This window comes from Arvicanthis niloticus, chromosome 2 (genome assembly GCF_011762505.2).
Source record: "Arvicanthis niloticus isolate mArvNil1 chromosome 2, mArvNil1.pat.X, whole genome shotgun sequence".
NCBI lineage: Eukaryota > Metazoa > Chordata > Mammalia > Rodentia > Muridae > Arvicanthis > Arvicanthis niloticus.
In genome coordinates this window covers 23,214,917-23,230,090 of record NC_047659.1, presented here as the reverse complement: position 1 = coordinate 23,230,090, position 15,174 = coordinate 23,214,917, and positions in this window count along the sequence as shown.

Genomic DNA, 15,174 nt, shown 5'->3' with positions numbered 1-15,174 from the left:
CTTGTACCTCACTGGTACAAATTGGCATAATTATGCTCTAATTGTATTTTGAGAGAAAAGTTTCCTTTTAACAGGAAGGGTGATGTGTAGGAGGAGCTAAGGTGGGAGGAGTACTGAGAGGAAGAAAAGGAGTAAGAAGAGGAGAAGAAGGAGAGGAGAAGCTAGGTGATGAAAGAGAGATAGAGGGGGGAGACAGGGAAGCAGATGTTCATGTATCTCCACCAGTCAAAGATAATTGATATATCTAGGTTGGGTAGTGGGTTATACCTCTGATTGAACAATACCAAACTTATAAAGCCTATGATTAACATTTTTTAAAAAAATGTATACATGCAAAAAGGAAAAGGGGGCATGGGATAGGGGTTTTCTAAGGGGGGGGGAATGGGGAAACGGGATGGTATCTGAAAGTGTAAATGAAAGATCTAATAAAAAAAAAAACAAGAAGTCTAGTTCAACCACATACATTTTCTTCAATGAACTGAAATCTGCATTGGAGGAAACAGGCAATAACAAGAAAGCAGCTTTTATTGTAGACACAGATAAAGGCCTTCTCAAAGGCCTTGGCTGTTTTTACTGTATATGTATTAACAATATGTATTAAGAAATGCTTTTGTTTTTTCTTTTCTTTTTTCCTACTAATTGTGAATGTGTGTGTGTGTGTGTGTGTGTGTGTGTGTGTTGATGATTATAAAACAGGAATCAAGAAAGGTGTTTGGTATTCTATTGGAAGAACTGCATCCACTAAGACTTACTTGATGAGGAAGGAGCACCTTGGAAGTATGAATTGAAAATCTGGGGCACATGGGATTCTGAGGTGGGATGATGGCTGTGTGCCCCATGCAAGATGGTCCTGCATAGCGAAAACCGATGAAAAGATATTGATCAAAATAAAAGCAAACAAATAGACAAAAAAAAGGAAAAAGAAAACTCTAAAACTTACTTGGTTACAGGTGGGTAGGTTTAGAAGCCATTAGCTTGTGTGTCCTTTGCACACCAGGTAGTGAGGACAGCAGTGACACATAGTACATGTGAGTCACAAAAAAGTATTTGAAAGTCTCATCATAAACAAACAAACAAACAAACAAACAAACACACAAATATGTTCAAGATGATAAATTTGTTGAATATAATTTAAAAGTTATGCAATCTGTTTGTGTATAGACTTAACACAGGGAAGTTGTGAATGTGTACATTTTATGCATCCATTAAATCAAACATTTAATTTTAATTGATTAAAATTTTCTTGGAAGATATGTTCACTGTGGAGCCTGGAGGCTGCTGGGAACTCCCAGCTTCTTCATTATTCTGTCCCTAAGTCTTATGAGCAGTTAGTGAACTTACGAGCAGTTAGTTACTAGCTCCTTTGGCTGTCTGAGTCCAAAAGGGTAAGTGGAATTCCTGGGAACACTTTCATTTTCAACTACATTCCAGCAAAATAAAATGAGGTGCTGACAGCTGAAGTTCACCACCAAGAATTTTACCTCATCCCAGGATTGTAAGCTAGGCAACAGTTTGAGAATCTGCCCCCAGGCAAACTTTCCTTTTTAGAAATAATCAACCTTCTGCCTTACTTCAGGTACATTTTCTCAAATTAAAAATATGAAGAAGGTAACCACTGACCTACCTAGATAGCTAGGACCTAAACTAAAGTTTTATAAATGATGTGATTTCTGGTAGAAGGCAGAGAAACACTAAATGCCTTTACGTTTTTGTGAATTTGGCCATATTTTTATGCTTCTGTTCCCAAATGGTTAACAATCATTGCAATATGTAAATGCTATGAGAAATTAAAGGTTCATAAACAAAGAAAATCTGTAAGAAAACATGGAAACATCTCTGTTATATTTCTGAAAACAAAATCAGATGTCAAATTGTTTTTCCTAAAGTCCATACATTAAAGGCTAGCTTTTTAATAGCCTTGAAACACTTGTGTGGTTCACTAACGTGATATCTTCAAAAATTCTGAAAACTAGCAAACCTTGAAATTTTGGTTATATGGCAAATTTCTTTATACCTTTGCTCTATACATTAACTCTGTGTGTTGAAGGAAGAACAGGATTATTTACTAGGTATACCACTGGTGGCTGGACATTCATAGGATGAAGGGGAACTAAAGAGCGATAGTGATAGAGAGATGGGGAATGGTGATTGTCACTCTTAGGAAGTCTTAGGAAACTTAAGACTTCCATTTTCAATTGCCTATGGCCAATGGAAAATTATAAAACAGTCACAAAAGAGAGACAATCCCATTAATCCATAAATTGAGAAAAGCTCACAATGAGGTAGATATGGTATGGCGAACTATGAAAGACAACTGCCTAGTCAAGCTGCCACACCAGAAAGATAAATGAGGAAGGGAGGTACCATCCAACAGGCCCAGCTACCATCACCTTTATTCTGTCCCACGAGTACAGGTTAAAACAAGCATTCACTAAATCTCAACCAAGCATCCTGAAGCTACACTGTAGTGACAGCAGACTATAAATCACACTGGGTTAAATGTTACCTTATTTTAATTCCATCAATAGGTTAAAAACAGTATTCACCAACAATGCAGATATCCAGTATGGATGTATGTGTATATATATAAAACAATTGCTTAGCATGTGTTTAAAACTGTGACTACCAGAGGCTGACCTAACAGAATGTGTGAAGTTTCTGATTTCACATTTCAGTTTCTTTTGTAAACTGGCATTCTGATTTGGGAGGTAGGACCACAATGCTGAAAGAAAAGAATCTTTCGTGGGTTTCTAAAACAATGGTGTAAATATTTGGAAATTAAATATGCATGCATAAGTCCCTGTGAAAATTTGCCTTTCTTTGACATTTTAAGGATAACTAAATGCTGACGGTGGAAATAACACGAGTCTGAAAAAAAAGTGAGGTTCTTGGGAGGGCCTGAAGGACTGGAACTCCAGTTTTGGTATGCCAACTATTAGCTAAGTTTAAGGATGACCCCTCACTGGCCAGAATCACAACTCAAGGTCTGCTTGAGAAGAAGTTGTAAACAAAGAAAATATTCATTTGTTACAACTAGAGCAAAATCTCTAGACCTAAACATGGATGTTTGGTCATGGCGATCCCTCAACTTATCCACAATGCTGGAGATGAAGGAGAGGCTACCACCCCTGAGGGAGGCAAGAATAGACAGAAGCTCTTTTAAACCCAGTTAAGAAATGTCTTTACCACTTTGTTTTTATTTCGGTTTGTTTGTGACTTGAGGTTTGTCATGGCTAGTGTGTTCATATTGTTATTTTTATAATTAATTTTTCAGTCTCTTCTCTCAGACCAGTGAAATGTTCATCACACGTAGACATAGAAGATTGATACATAAATGGACACAGCCAGGAATCAAGGGATAAATAGCAGAACAAATGCACACCATCATGGGAAGTCTAGTTGTAACCAGTATATCAACATAACAGCTTCTCTAACTATGACTCAGTGAACACAAAGGAAGAGGGGACAGGATGATTGTATTAATTACTTAGTGGAAATCCAGTCAGACATGGAAAAATGAATTACTTCTTAAAATCTTATGTTCTTTTCATTCTTGTCATTCCTTCCTTTTGTATTCATCTGTAATCTCTGTTTTCTTGGTGATGGCCTTAGTGCAGTAATCATGAGGAAACTGGGTAAGTTGGTTTAAACAATGAGACCCTGATGGAATCTGGTCATACTGTCCCAGAGGCTGAAAGTGCTGCTGATTGCTTTGAGTCCTCTATTTCCTGAGCTTAGCGGGGACACTGAACTCAACAATGAAAAGACGATGAGAAAAAAATCTCTCTTCTATGACATTCACACCCCAGCCGGAAAGTACCATACCAGAAATTTCACAAGAAAATCTGCTCTCATGAGAATGTCAGGCAGACTCTTAACTGGTTTTGATAAGTTCAGAAGAGCTTCAATCAAAAGGCTTTCAAATTCCCATCCCACATGACCCCAGTGGTCCCTCTGAGAGTCACCCAACACCACTTCATAGTTCCCATAAACACTTGGACCCTTCCCTGTGAAAGCCAACAAGTTTTCCCAAAAGTCCTTTACATTCCACTTCTTGCCAAATGAGCTATCTTAGTGGGAACTGTTGGAACTTTCCAGACAATTTTATACTAAAAGCAAAATGTTCCTCCCGTCATCAACATGCCCACACAGTTTTCTGGGACTGACAATGTCTTCATATTTTATATGTTATGTACAAAGAAACTTACCCACTTCCGTAACCAAGTATTGATCTCAGAATACTTTGTAATCAATGTCTCCTAGCTGAAATAATTACTGATGTCAACATTCTCCTTAATATTCTGGAATCGCAAACATTTTATATCAGATCTCCATATGAAAATGGAACTGTTCACCTCTACTTTGTAACTTAGCTATATGATTTATCTGTGGGAAACTTTTCTAAAATATAGATTCAGAAAGACATCCACCACATGATGGCTTTTCCATATGGCATCTCATAATTATTTTGCTGTGTGTGAACATGGTGAAAACAGTTTCATAATTCTCCAAGGGTCAGAGTAAATTATTTCAATTAGACATATCTTAGAGCAAACATTACTTAGGGTTCATTAATAATATTACCTGAGAAGGAACAGCTGCCTTTTATGCATAAAAAGCTGTCAGCTTCTTAACTGCTTCTTACTGTAGAAACCCTTTTGTGACGGTAAAAAATGGCAGCTTTTCTCATGCTTTACCTAAACACAGAACTTGGCAGCAAGGGCTTGGTTGTAATCCGTAGCATGGGAGCTAGTGGGTGACTTTTATCTCTATAAACTCTTGTATAAATCACACCAGTCTCCTGGTATTTATTCTAGGTAATGCTGGAAATTATACATAGATCCAGCCGGCCATGTAAAGGAGTTTTGTAACTTCCTGGAGTTCTTTCATACAAAGTCCTTACTCCAAATGTAATTCCAGAAATGTGGAACATTACAATAGCTTCAGAGAAAAACACTATTCTGCTTCCTCATCTCTGAATCCTTTGTAGTATGGAATAGTTCAATTAGGACAACACAATAGCATCAATTAATAAGGTATTCATTGACCTTCATTGAAAATCGAATGCCCATTGAAATAATTTGGGACAGAGTCACAAGGATACTCTAATAAAAATGAAACACTAGAACATTGCTCTATGAGCAGTTATTATTATTCTGTTAAGAATTAGGTGGACTGGACATTACTGTAACCCATCAGCCTGGCTTGGCTCACTATGTTCTGGTCATGCATATTCATAGATGAGGTGAGGGGATAAGACATTCCTAATATTATCTATGTCCAATAAATATATAATCTTATTGTGATTTACAGTCTTTCTTGCTTTCTCTCCAAATACTGCTACAGATGAGGATGACCATAGTGATTTGGATATGGTCTCTTCACCAAAACTTATCTTGCTTTTGGCAAAATCCTCCCAACAGAATTCACATTTAACTTTGTAACAAGGTATTTATTTGTTTTGTCATTTGTGGCTAGTTGGATGACTCATGGTATGGGAGATAGTATTATCAATGAACATTAATTCATTAAATATTACTTTCTTGGCATTGAAACTAAGTATAACATCAAATGAACAAGAGATCCTGGCTGAGGATCATAGCTGTGATTCTCTGGGTATTTTCTGAAATGAAGTGCACATAGAAGTTATGACAGATTTTTTTTTAAAGCTGAAGTGAAAACACAAAATTTTCATTCTATTTTTTCTCACAAGTATATAAGAAGAAATAATTAAAGCAATCCTCCATGAAAGCAAGAAAATATGGAAAGAAAGAGGGTTATCAGAAAATTTACTAGCATTTATCTATATTTTCTCTAAATATGCATGGCTGGAGGGGAAAGAAAGGAAGCAGTGCATTGGGAAATAAAATAAAAATTGTAATGAAAATGTCACTTGCATAGTTTTTTTTAACTATACCTTATTTTATTAGAAAAAATATTACATAGAAACATAAAAATTATACATATTGACATGGTAATAGGATACCATGGACAATATCACATGTGTATACTGTAATATTTAAATTACTTCAGATACATTCATCAAAAACTATCATTTCTTCACTTAAAGTATTCTTCCTCCTAGGGTAAGTGCTCTATTTTCTTATTCAATACCATGTGGTCATACAAGCAACACTGAACAGACTCACCAGGTTGAATTTACACACATGCACATGTGCACGTGTGTGTGTGTGTGTGTGTGTGTATGTGTGTGTGTGTGTTTGTGTGTGTGTGTAACAATTAAAAAAGAATAAGATGAGACCAGGAATTATCAAGAGGTAAAGGAAGTTGGAGAAAGGAAAACATGGAGAAAAATGGCATAACTATATTTATTAAAAAAAAAACTTTACTTTTTTATCTTCTTGAAATCTATAGTATACAATTGGTATCAGGGTCTTCTTACTCTACAGTAACACAGTAGACTGTCTTACAGCTCCCTAGCTGCATCTAAGCACTCACTGCACCTTTTCATGTTCCTCTCTCTACTCTCCCTGCATTCAATAATGACCATTCTCATTTTCAGCTACACACCAACTTTTATAGATTTTCCATAGGAATGGAGAAAATGGTGCTCCTTTCTTTGCCTGGTTTATCTCACTTAACACAGTAATCTCGGAATCAGCATGGCTCATCCCAAAGACAGGATTTCACTTTTATGGATGAATAGTGTTGTGCTGTGTATATGGGACACATTTTCTTCATCAATTCATCAACTGATTGACAAATGTATGGATGCACTGAAGGAGGAAGGATGTCATGAAACTTTGAATAATTATCATATTAGGTTTTAACTATTATTATTGCATTTTGAGAGTCAGAGATCTATTTGGTTTAATGGGTTGTAATCACATTAGAACTTAAAAATAAAATCTGACACAAACCTTGCTTCTCCACTACCATACACTCTTACACATTCTACTTTTGAAAATATGTATTTCTTACTTTAACTGAACTAATTAGAAAACGACTAAGCACGAAAGACAAAGCCACAACAGCAAGCCTGCACCACGTTATCCATGAATCACTGACAATAGTTCAATGTTCATTTATTACATCAGTTCTTCTTCCCATAATGGCGTCCATCTAAATAAGTGGACCATCATCTACCTAATTGTTCAGAATGAAAACCCAAGTTATTGTGGATTGCTTTCTTTCACTCATGTTACAAGTCCAAATCATTCTCAAACTAGCGAATTACCAGCAGCTTTGTGTGATTTTCGCTGATATCACCATAAACTGACTTTTTTTTTGTCATTAGTAGTTTAAAACCATCCTCAATACTCCCCAGACTGGTTATTTACACCTTCAGCCTACAGTTTGGCTTACGGCTAATTGTCAATGATCTTTCCCTTTAATGATTGTGTATATGTGTATACCCAAGTGTATGCTTGTGCTGTATGTACCAGTGTACTGGTGTGCAAGAGCGTATGTACACCCATGTGTTCACATGAGTGTGAAGCTAGAAAATGACCTCTGGTGTTGTTGTCAGGAACACCATCCTTCCTTTGAGACAAGTTCTCTGTTTGGCCTGTAGTTCACCTACTAGTGCAGAGTGATGGACCATGCAGTTAAAGGATCCTTTGGCTCTGCCACCTCAATGCTAGAATTGCAAGAGTACTCCAGTATGCCTGGCATTTCACAGCATGCTGAGAACGGAGCTCAAGTTGTCATGCTTATGAGACAAGGATATTACAACCAACCGAACTATCACCTCAGCCTGACTAGTGATATCTGGAACAAATTTAATCAAATCATCTGCCACATTCTAATTGAAACTTCTGGACCCTTCTCATTATATTAAGAATAAAAGCCATAGCCTCTGCCATGCCTTCTAAATCCAGCCTCTGGCAGGCGCTCACAATTCCAACTTATAGCTCAACAACACTTACTTTCACATACCTTTCCACCCTAAGTCTCCTCTTTCCTACTCAGAACTTTGTAATCTTGGAATTCTTGTATTCTGGATATTTGCATGGCTCACTGTCTTCCTCACCTCACTCCATTCTTCTAAATACCCTGACCCACGGCCCCCAGAGTTTACCTTTCTTGATTCTACCGAGGATTGCATGCACTACCATTAAGTATGGTGACTAATTTTATTTGTTGACTCAACTGGACTAAAGGATAATTGAATAGCAGGAAACTGTTATTTTGGGTATGTCTGGGAGGCTTTTCTATGGTTGAGGAAATTCACATTTGATCTGATGAACTGAATAAAAAAGATTCCTTCAACAGTAAGCATAAGAGTCACCAGATCTGAAGTGTCCTCAAATGCAACTGAAGGATGAAGGGCAGCAAATGTGCCCTCCCTGATAGAGCAGCAAGATCTACTTTCAGGCTTTGATGCTTCCTGGATCTAAAAATTAGAGCAGAAATGATACTATTGGCTGCTCCAGTGTTCAAGTCCTTAAGTTTGGAGGAGGTCTTAACACCACGGTGTCCTAGTGTACTCTGCCTTATGACTTGGGCTGGAATTCAGACATTTTCAAATCTCTAGATTTCAGGAAGTATATTATAGGATCAATGATAGGATTGCAGCCTTCATAACTCCGTCAATGATCAATGACAAGTCTCTCTCTCTCTCTCTCTCTCTCTCTCTCTCTCTCTCTCTCTCTCTGTCTGTCTTTCTCTGTCTCTCTCTCTCTGAGTGTGTGTGTGTGTGTATGTCTGTCTGTCTGTCTGTCTTTCTGTCTGTCTGTCTGTCTTGTTATGTTTCTAAACAATCCCTGACAATCCCTGGCTACCCTGCTTTCGTTGTATTCTGAAATGTTTTGCCATATTTATGAGTTATTTGTATTTATTTCTATGAACTGAAATTTCAATTAATTATTGATATTTTTCTCTACTAGAAAAATAATCGATGTGAGATTATAGGCTTTGTATGTTTACATAGCACTGCAATCTGAATGCGTAGAAACGTTTATCATAAAGGACACATGAAATAAATATTAATTATTATATTTTATTTTATTTAAAACTTTTAAATACATAAAAATAAGTAACAAAACTGTGCAGTGATGATGACACATGCCTTTAATTCTAGCACCCAGGAGACAGAAGTAGGCGGACCTCCAAGTTTGAGGATAGCCTGTTCTACAGAGTGAGTTCCAAGACAGCCATGGCTACATAGAGAAACCCTGTCTCAAAAAATAATTATGACAACAAAATTAAACATATACCATATAGTTGAATCTGGATGTGACCCATATTGAAGGAAATAAACACATCTCAGAACAGACAAAACATGACTAATTGACCTTCCTCCCCACACTTTTATAGTTCATAACTACAAACTTCCAATATCATGTAATATATTAATTATTTGAATGTATATGTTTGAGGATCTTTAAAATTTTGTGTCCACTTTTTCTATTTGACAATAAATCTTTACATTCTGCTTACATACCATTGAAAAGTTTAGAATATAGTTCAGTCAATTCCCTGATGAGATAACCATTATTATATACTGATAAATTTATAAGAAAAAAATTAATTTGGCTCATAGTTCTAAAACTGAAAAGTTCAATATTTGGTGACCCCATCAGGTGAGTTTCTTCCTGGTGGAAATTGTTAGAGTCCTGACAGATCTCATATAATATGTCAGATTGAGTGTCTTATATCATATCTCTTTTCTTCAAGCCCTCAGCCTTATCATACTAGATTCTATCCAGTGCCTGATTAATCTCAAAGTTCTTACCTTCAATACCATAGTTAAGTTTTAAACTTAATGCTCTACACTGAAAGGGAAATTTCAACATGACTGTCTACATGGCATTCAAATCATAGCAGACCGTATAATCTCCAAGATCCCTTCCCTTTTATGTGTTTCTAATAAAAATAGAAAAGTGGAAATCAATATTTTCAGTTATAATCTTCTCATATTTTAATTCTTCAGGTTCTTTATATGTAAATATAGCATCAATGAAGTCATTTGAGGGCCCAAGTTGTTGCTCACTTAAAGACTAAAATTTCCGTGTTCTGCTTTTTTAGTGTATGTCCCTAGCAAGTCTCACAATTAGAATGAGTGACTAATCTATGATCCAAGTAGACAACACTCTTCCTTTTGAAGTTTAATTGCCAAATTTGTAAAAGAAAAATGAAGAACACTTAGAACCTTGTTAATATATTTCTAGTCTTAGGTAGTTTTCTCTTGGAGCTGACACTTGAAATTTATTGTTTGTATATGTCAAAATAAGGCATAGTGTCGGATAACTATGGATACCAGTCAAACTTTGACCAAATGCTCAGGATTTTTTTTGGAGTCTGCCTTACATTTGTTCTTCCATTACCAGATATGGCTGAATAGTTTACATCTGCCTCCATATGTCATACAATGGGAAGGAGTTCATCAAGAACACAGGGAAAAAAGATGCGTTTGACAGAAACTGCCTAATCATGAAGAGGTTTCCAAAATTTTGGCAATTCATTCTGTCTTTTGAGGGGTATTCAAATTATTCCTTCCAGCCTTAGTACCATATATAAAATCCCTCTGTCTCTTTTATGTTAAGAAAAATAATATATATATATCTCCTTTTCCCCCAATACATTAATGTGTGTGGACTGCCATGTATTCTTGCTCCAACCTACAGTGAACAATGATGATATGTATATATGATCTGCACCAAACAATATATGTATGTCTCATTATTTATGGGCTGTGTGCACTGAAAAGTCAAAGCACCATTTAAAGACTAATATCCACAAGAAAAAGTAACAGACATCAAGTTAGGAATTATAGCTTTGGTGGCAGCTTCTCCTTCTTGTGTTTAACAAAGCATAGGCTTGGTTTGGGCATGTTAATGCATGCTTGTAATTAGTACTAGGAGGTTGAGGCATGAGACTTAGTATGAGCTACATAGTAAGATCTTGACTTAAACTCTGCTTCTCTGACCCCTGTCCCTAGATATAAAAACTAGCTTTAGCTATGTTCCTACTTAATTGTCTATGTTTGAATTGCACACATCTGAGAACTTATATCATTTTTAGGAATTCATCAACGTATATGAGACTGTGATATGCATATATGCATGTGCGAGACTGTAATAAGGCAGAGATTTATATAATCATTGTATAATTCTTGATTGTCTAATGTCTTCTACTGTCACTATGCTCTGACCTGGAACTACTCATGGGATATTCCATAATGATCCTTGCCTGTCTCCCTTCCCCACTTAGTTTTAAACTGTGTTGCTTTTTTCTGCTTTTTAAAAGTAGTCCACCAATAGGCTTTGCCCTTTTTATCCTGCTGTGTCACTTTTTAATACAAGTTTTCATCACCTCAGCAAAAGGGATTTCTTTTTTCTCCCCAGTGAAAAAGATGGATTGGTAAGCAGACCCTGTGGCCTATAAACTGTTTCCTTTTAACTCAGGGCCTAGCAGTTTGGCCTGGCTCATGTTCAGGTACTCCTATAACTTGTCTGAACCCCTTCTCAAGGGTCTCCTGCTTGTGTATTTATGCCAGAGCACTTGGGTGAGCCTTGAAATGGCCTCTCTGAAGAGTGAGTGGCTCTTTGCTCACTTGCAGCACATGCTGTAATGAAACATGCCCCTTCCTCCTCAAATCTAGAGGCTCTGACCTAACCAGGTGAGGTTTTCTCAGGATATGCCACCACCCCCCCTCCCCGGGGCCATTCCCAATTGCACAGTTTCTGTGCTGTACACCAATAACTGTGTGCAGTCTGTCAGTGATTTTCATGTTCCAACACAAAATCCCACATAGGAAGTTTTAGGAGATTTCTAAACCTCCTAAGACTAACCCTGGTTAAACTACTCTTTAGTATTCAAGTCAGGGTCTCTGTATAGATGACAAATTCTACAAGAGCTTGTTCATTTTAAGGAGGGTGATATAATATGCAAAAGAACAAAGAATCTTTTCATCGTTGGTGTTGTTGCCAAGAACAGGAACTGATGTTATGTGAGCTTTGATCTTGGCTTTCTTCCCTTCCCCCACTGTGTAATTCAATTATGTATCTCCTCTTTACATAAGGCAAGAGCCACTCCCCCCACCTCCTCCTTAATTGCAGACTGTTTGAGATCCTAGATGTCTTGAGATAGAAGCAGGATACTCTGGCATATTATTCAAGCCTCTTCCAGGTACCGTATGCTCAGGACAATTTTCTAGTTAAGGCTTCCAAACAGCAGAATATCCATAATAGCTCATTCAGTAATCAGTAGATTATGAAGTGGCTGAAATGTAGATGAAAATTAGTGGATATCTTGAGACAAAGAGGCTACTTAGAGTTCTTTGATGAGATGACACAGCAACTTACATCTAGCCTAACTGTCTGCCATTTCCCGTCATCCTATTAGCCATGCAACTGCAAATTTTATAAAACGCATTTTGAGCTGTAGTTACATTACATGCCTTGAAGGATTTCTTTTTGTTTAAAATTAGAGATTTAAAGAAAGATTAAACCTTCTTTATCCTTCAACTGCACATTCTATATCATAGTTGGACAAGTATCAATTATTCTGCTCATTTTGAAAAATAAAATATAATTGAAGCAAACTAACTATCACCGGATCATACCAATTAAAGAAATAACCTGGCTGTATGACAGAATGGTTGCTTTCCTGCTAACCCTGCCCTGTGCATGTTTACATGTATAACTGTAAAAGGAGACATGAATAAGTGAAAGGACAGTGAGCAAGGATCTGCAAAATTAATGACGATGGTGATCGCTGTGTGAATTGGCTTACACGTTCTTTAGCAATGTCATATGATGGGCATTTCAACTGCAATGATAAGGGTGAAACAGATCTAGGAAGGAGCTGTGGACCAAGGTGCCACTTCCTTCTCATGTAGCACTAGCTTCAAGAGCACTGCCCTCAAACCAATGTTGATATTTTTTTTTCTTCCCTTGCTTCGTAAGATTTCTATTAATTATGATCACTTGCCACAGTATCAAGTTCAGTTTATTTGACAAAGGTGACGATTAATTATCAAAATCTAATCACATCAGGCATTCACAGAGCTTCAAGTATGTTTCCTAACCAGGCCCTAGCAAAGCCTTCATACTCACAACCACTGATTTGCCGGTTAATGCTGTCATACACATATGAGAACATTCTTCAGGCACAGTTCCTCTCCAGAAAAGATAGGGCAGGTCCCTTTTCTACACTTGTGAGGAGGTTTGACTCTTTTCAGTTTATTCAAAACCTTCAACTTAGTCCAGAAAAACTGTTTAAAATTTTAATCACAGAGATGGAATATTAATTTAAAACACAATATACATGAAAGGAAAGCAATTTAATTATATAAGGGTCTTCAGATAGAAATTTGCTCTTTATGCAAAAGTTTTTTTAAGTGCTATAAATATTTATAGTAAATGCATAAAAATTGCATTTGTAAACCGATTTTGATTATTAAGGGAGAGAGAAAAAAAATCACTGACTTCTCTTGGACTCCTAAATTAACTCAAAGAAGGAATAAAGACTGACAAGTTTGTCTTCATTTTTGGGTCCCTCTCCTTTATGTTTGCTGAAAATAAAAACATAAGTCATTCTTTTAATTATACACACCTGGGACACTAGAACAAGCAAGTGCAGTTATCACAAATATCCCCACTCCTCACTCCAAAGTAAATATTCTTAACAATGCAAGCAAAATCATTTAATAAATGACCATACAATACTAATATACATAGGATTTTTTGGTAGCTCTATGATGTTCTGATAGCACATATGTTTCTTAATCATGCAACTACATAACTAGGTTAACCATAAACTATAGTAAAAAATGAGAATGGGGAAAAATTATTCCTGGACATAGCTCAACATGATATTTAGTAGAACAAAATGGCCATTATAAATTCTAAAGTATCAGTGACCAGCTCTGCTAATTATTATGAAACCCAAAGTTGATAACAGGCAGTACTTTGAAATCAAATAACTGCTATGAAAACTTAGAAAGGAAAAATCTATATGACTTTATTTACACAGAAAAACAAAGTACAAGCACCATCAGTAAGTTAAGGATTACAAAGTCTTTAGTAAGGGAGAATAATACCCCATTGCTCACTAACCATGCAAGAATAGAAGAACAATATCATCGTATCAGTTTCACTTTATTGCTCAATGCTTATTAAATTGAAGAATGGTGGAAGAACCTCCATCATTGCTGATGCAAGTCAGGAAGGCCCTGGGAAGTAAACACTGTAACGTTTATAAAAAACAAAAGGAAACCTTGTAGAAAGAAGGAAACAAAGTGTAGCTAGACTACACTGGAAATCAAGCATAAAACATGCAGGCACCTCTACCGGGCAGCATGGTAGAGCTCACCTGATGGCTTGCAAGCAAGAGAACTAATGACTTGACCAACCTAGGTACCACCCAGACCCAGATCCAGGCCTTTGAGCTGGCTCAATCCAAAACCTATCCCATCTATGAACTGCTAGAGTACATGAAGGGGCTAGCCCTGCAGAACCAGAGTCTCCATGATTCAGGACAACAGAATATCCAAACAAAATCTGGGCGAGAAACCAGGATTGACAGTGTAGCAGAAGCAATAAGTTTCAAACCAGACCAATGACCCATTGCACTGAAAGTTTGCAAGTAACAATATGTGGACACATTGTGACATAGTGAAATTTTTTGTTTTGTTTTGTTTGGGGAGGGAGGCTTATGGAGGGACAGGGAGATGACTGGGATTGGGTGCATGATACATGATGTGAAATTCACAAAGAATCAATAAAAAGTTAAAATAAAATAAAACAAATTGGCCTTCTTTGCTTAGGTTTCAGATTCACAGACGAACTTACACTACAGGTGACATTTAACTTGAGTATGAAGGATGAGAGTCAGATACGCAAACCTCAGATTGAAGACAATCTAGGTAGAATCTCCTAGCTTAACTTTAAAACATTTTTAACATTTATTTTGCACTCTATAACATGTGCATATTTCTTTCCATATAAATACATTATGAGTTTTCCTCTCTACTAATGTACCAGTGACTGAAATGTCCATTTGGTTCCTAACCTACTCTACTTGGTTTCTTTGACCTCATATATTGACTTTGCTATGAACCTTTATTTTCCTCCTGATATGTGATGTGATGTGACCTGTGCCTTTCTTTCTCCTTGACTCATTAATATATGAAACATTCTTATCTTATCCCTGACTCTCAACCCATCTGAACTCATTTATAAAATGAGTGGTAATATATTAATAAAA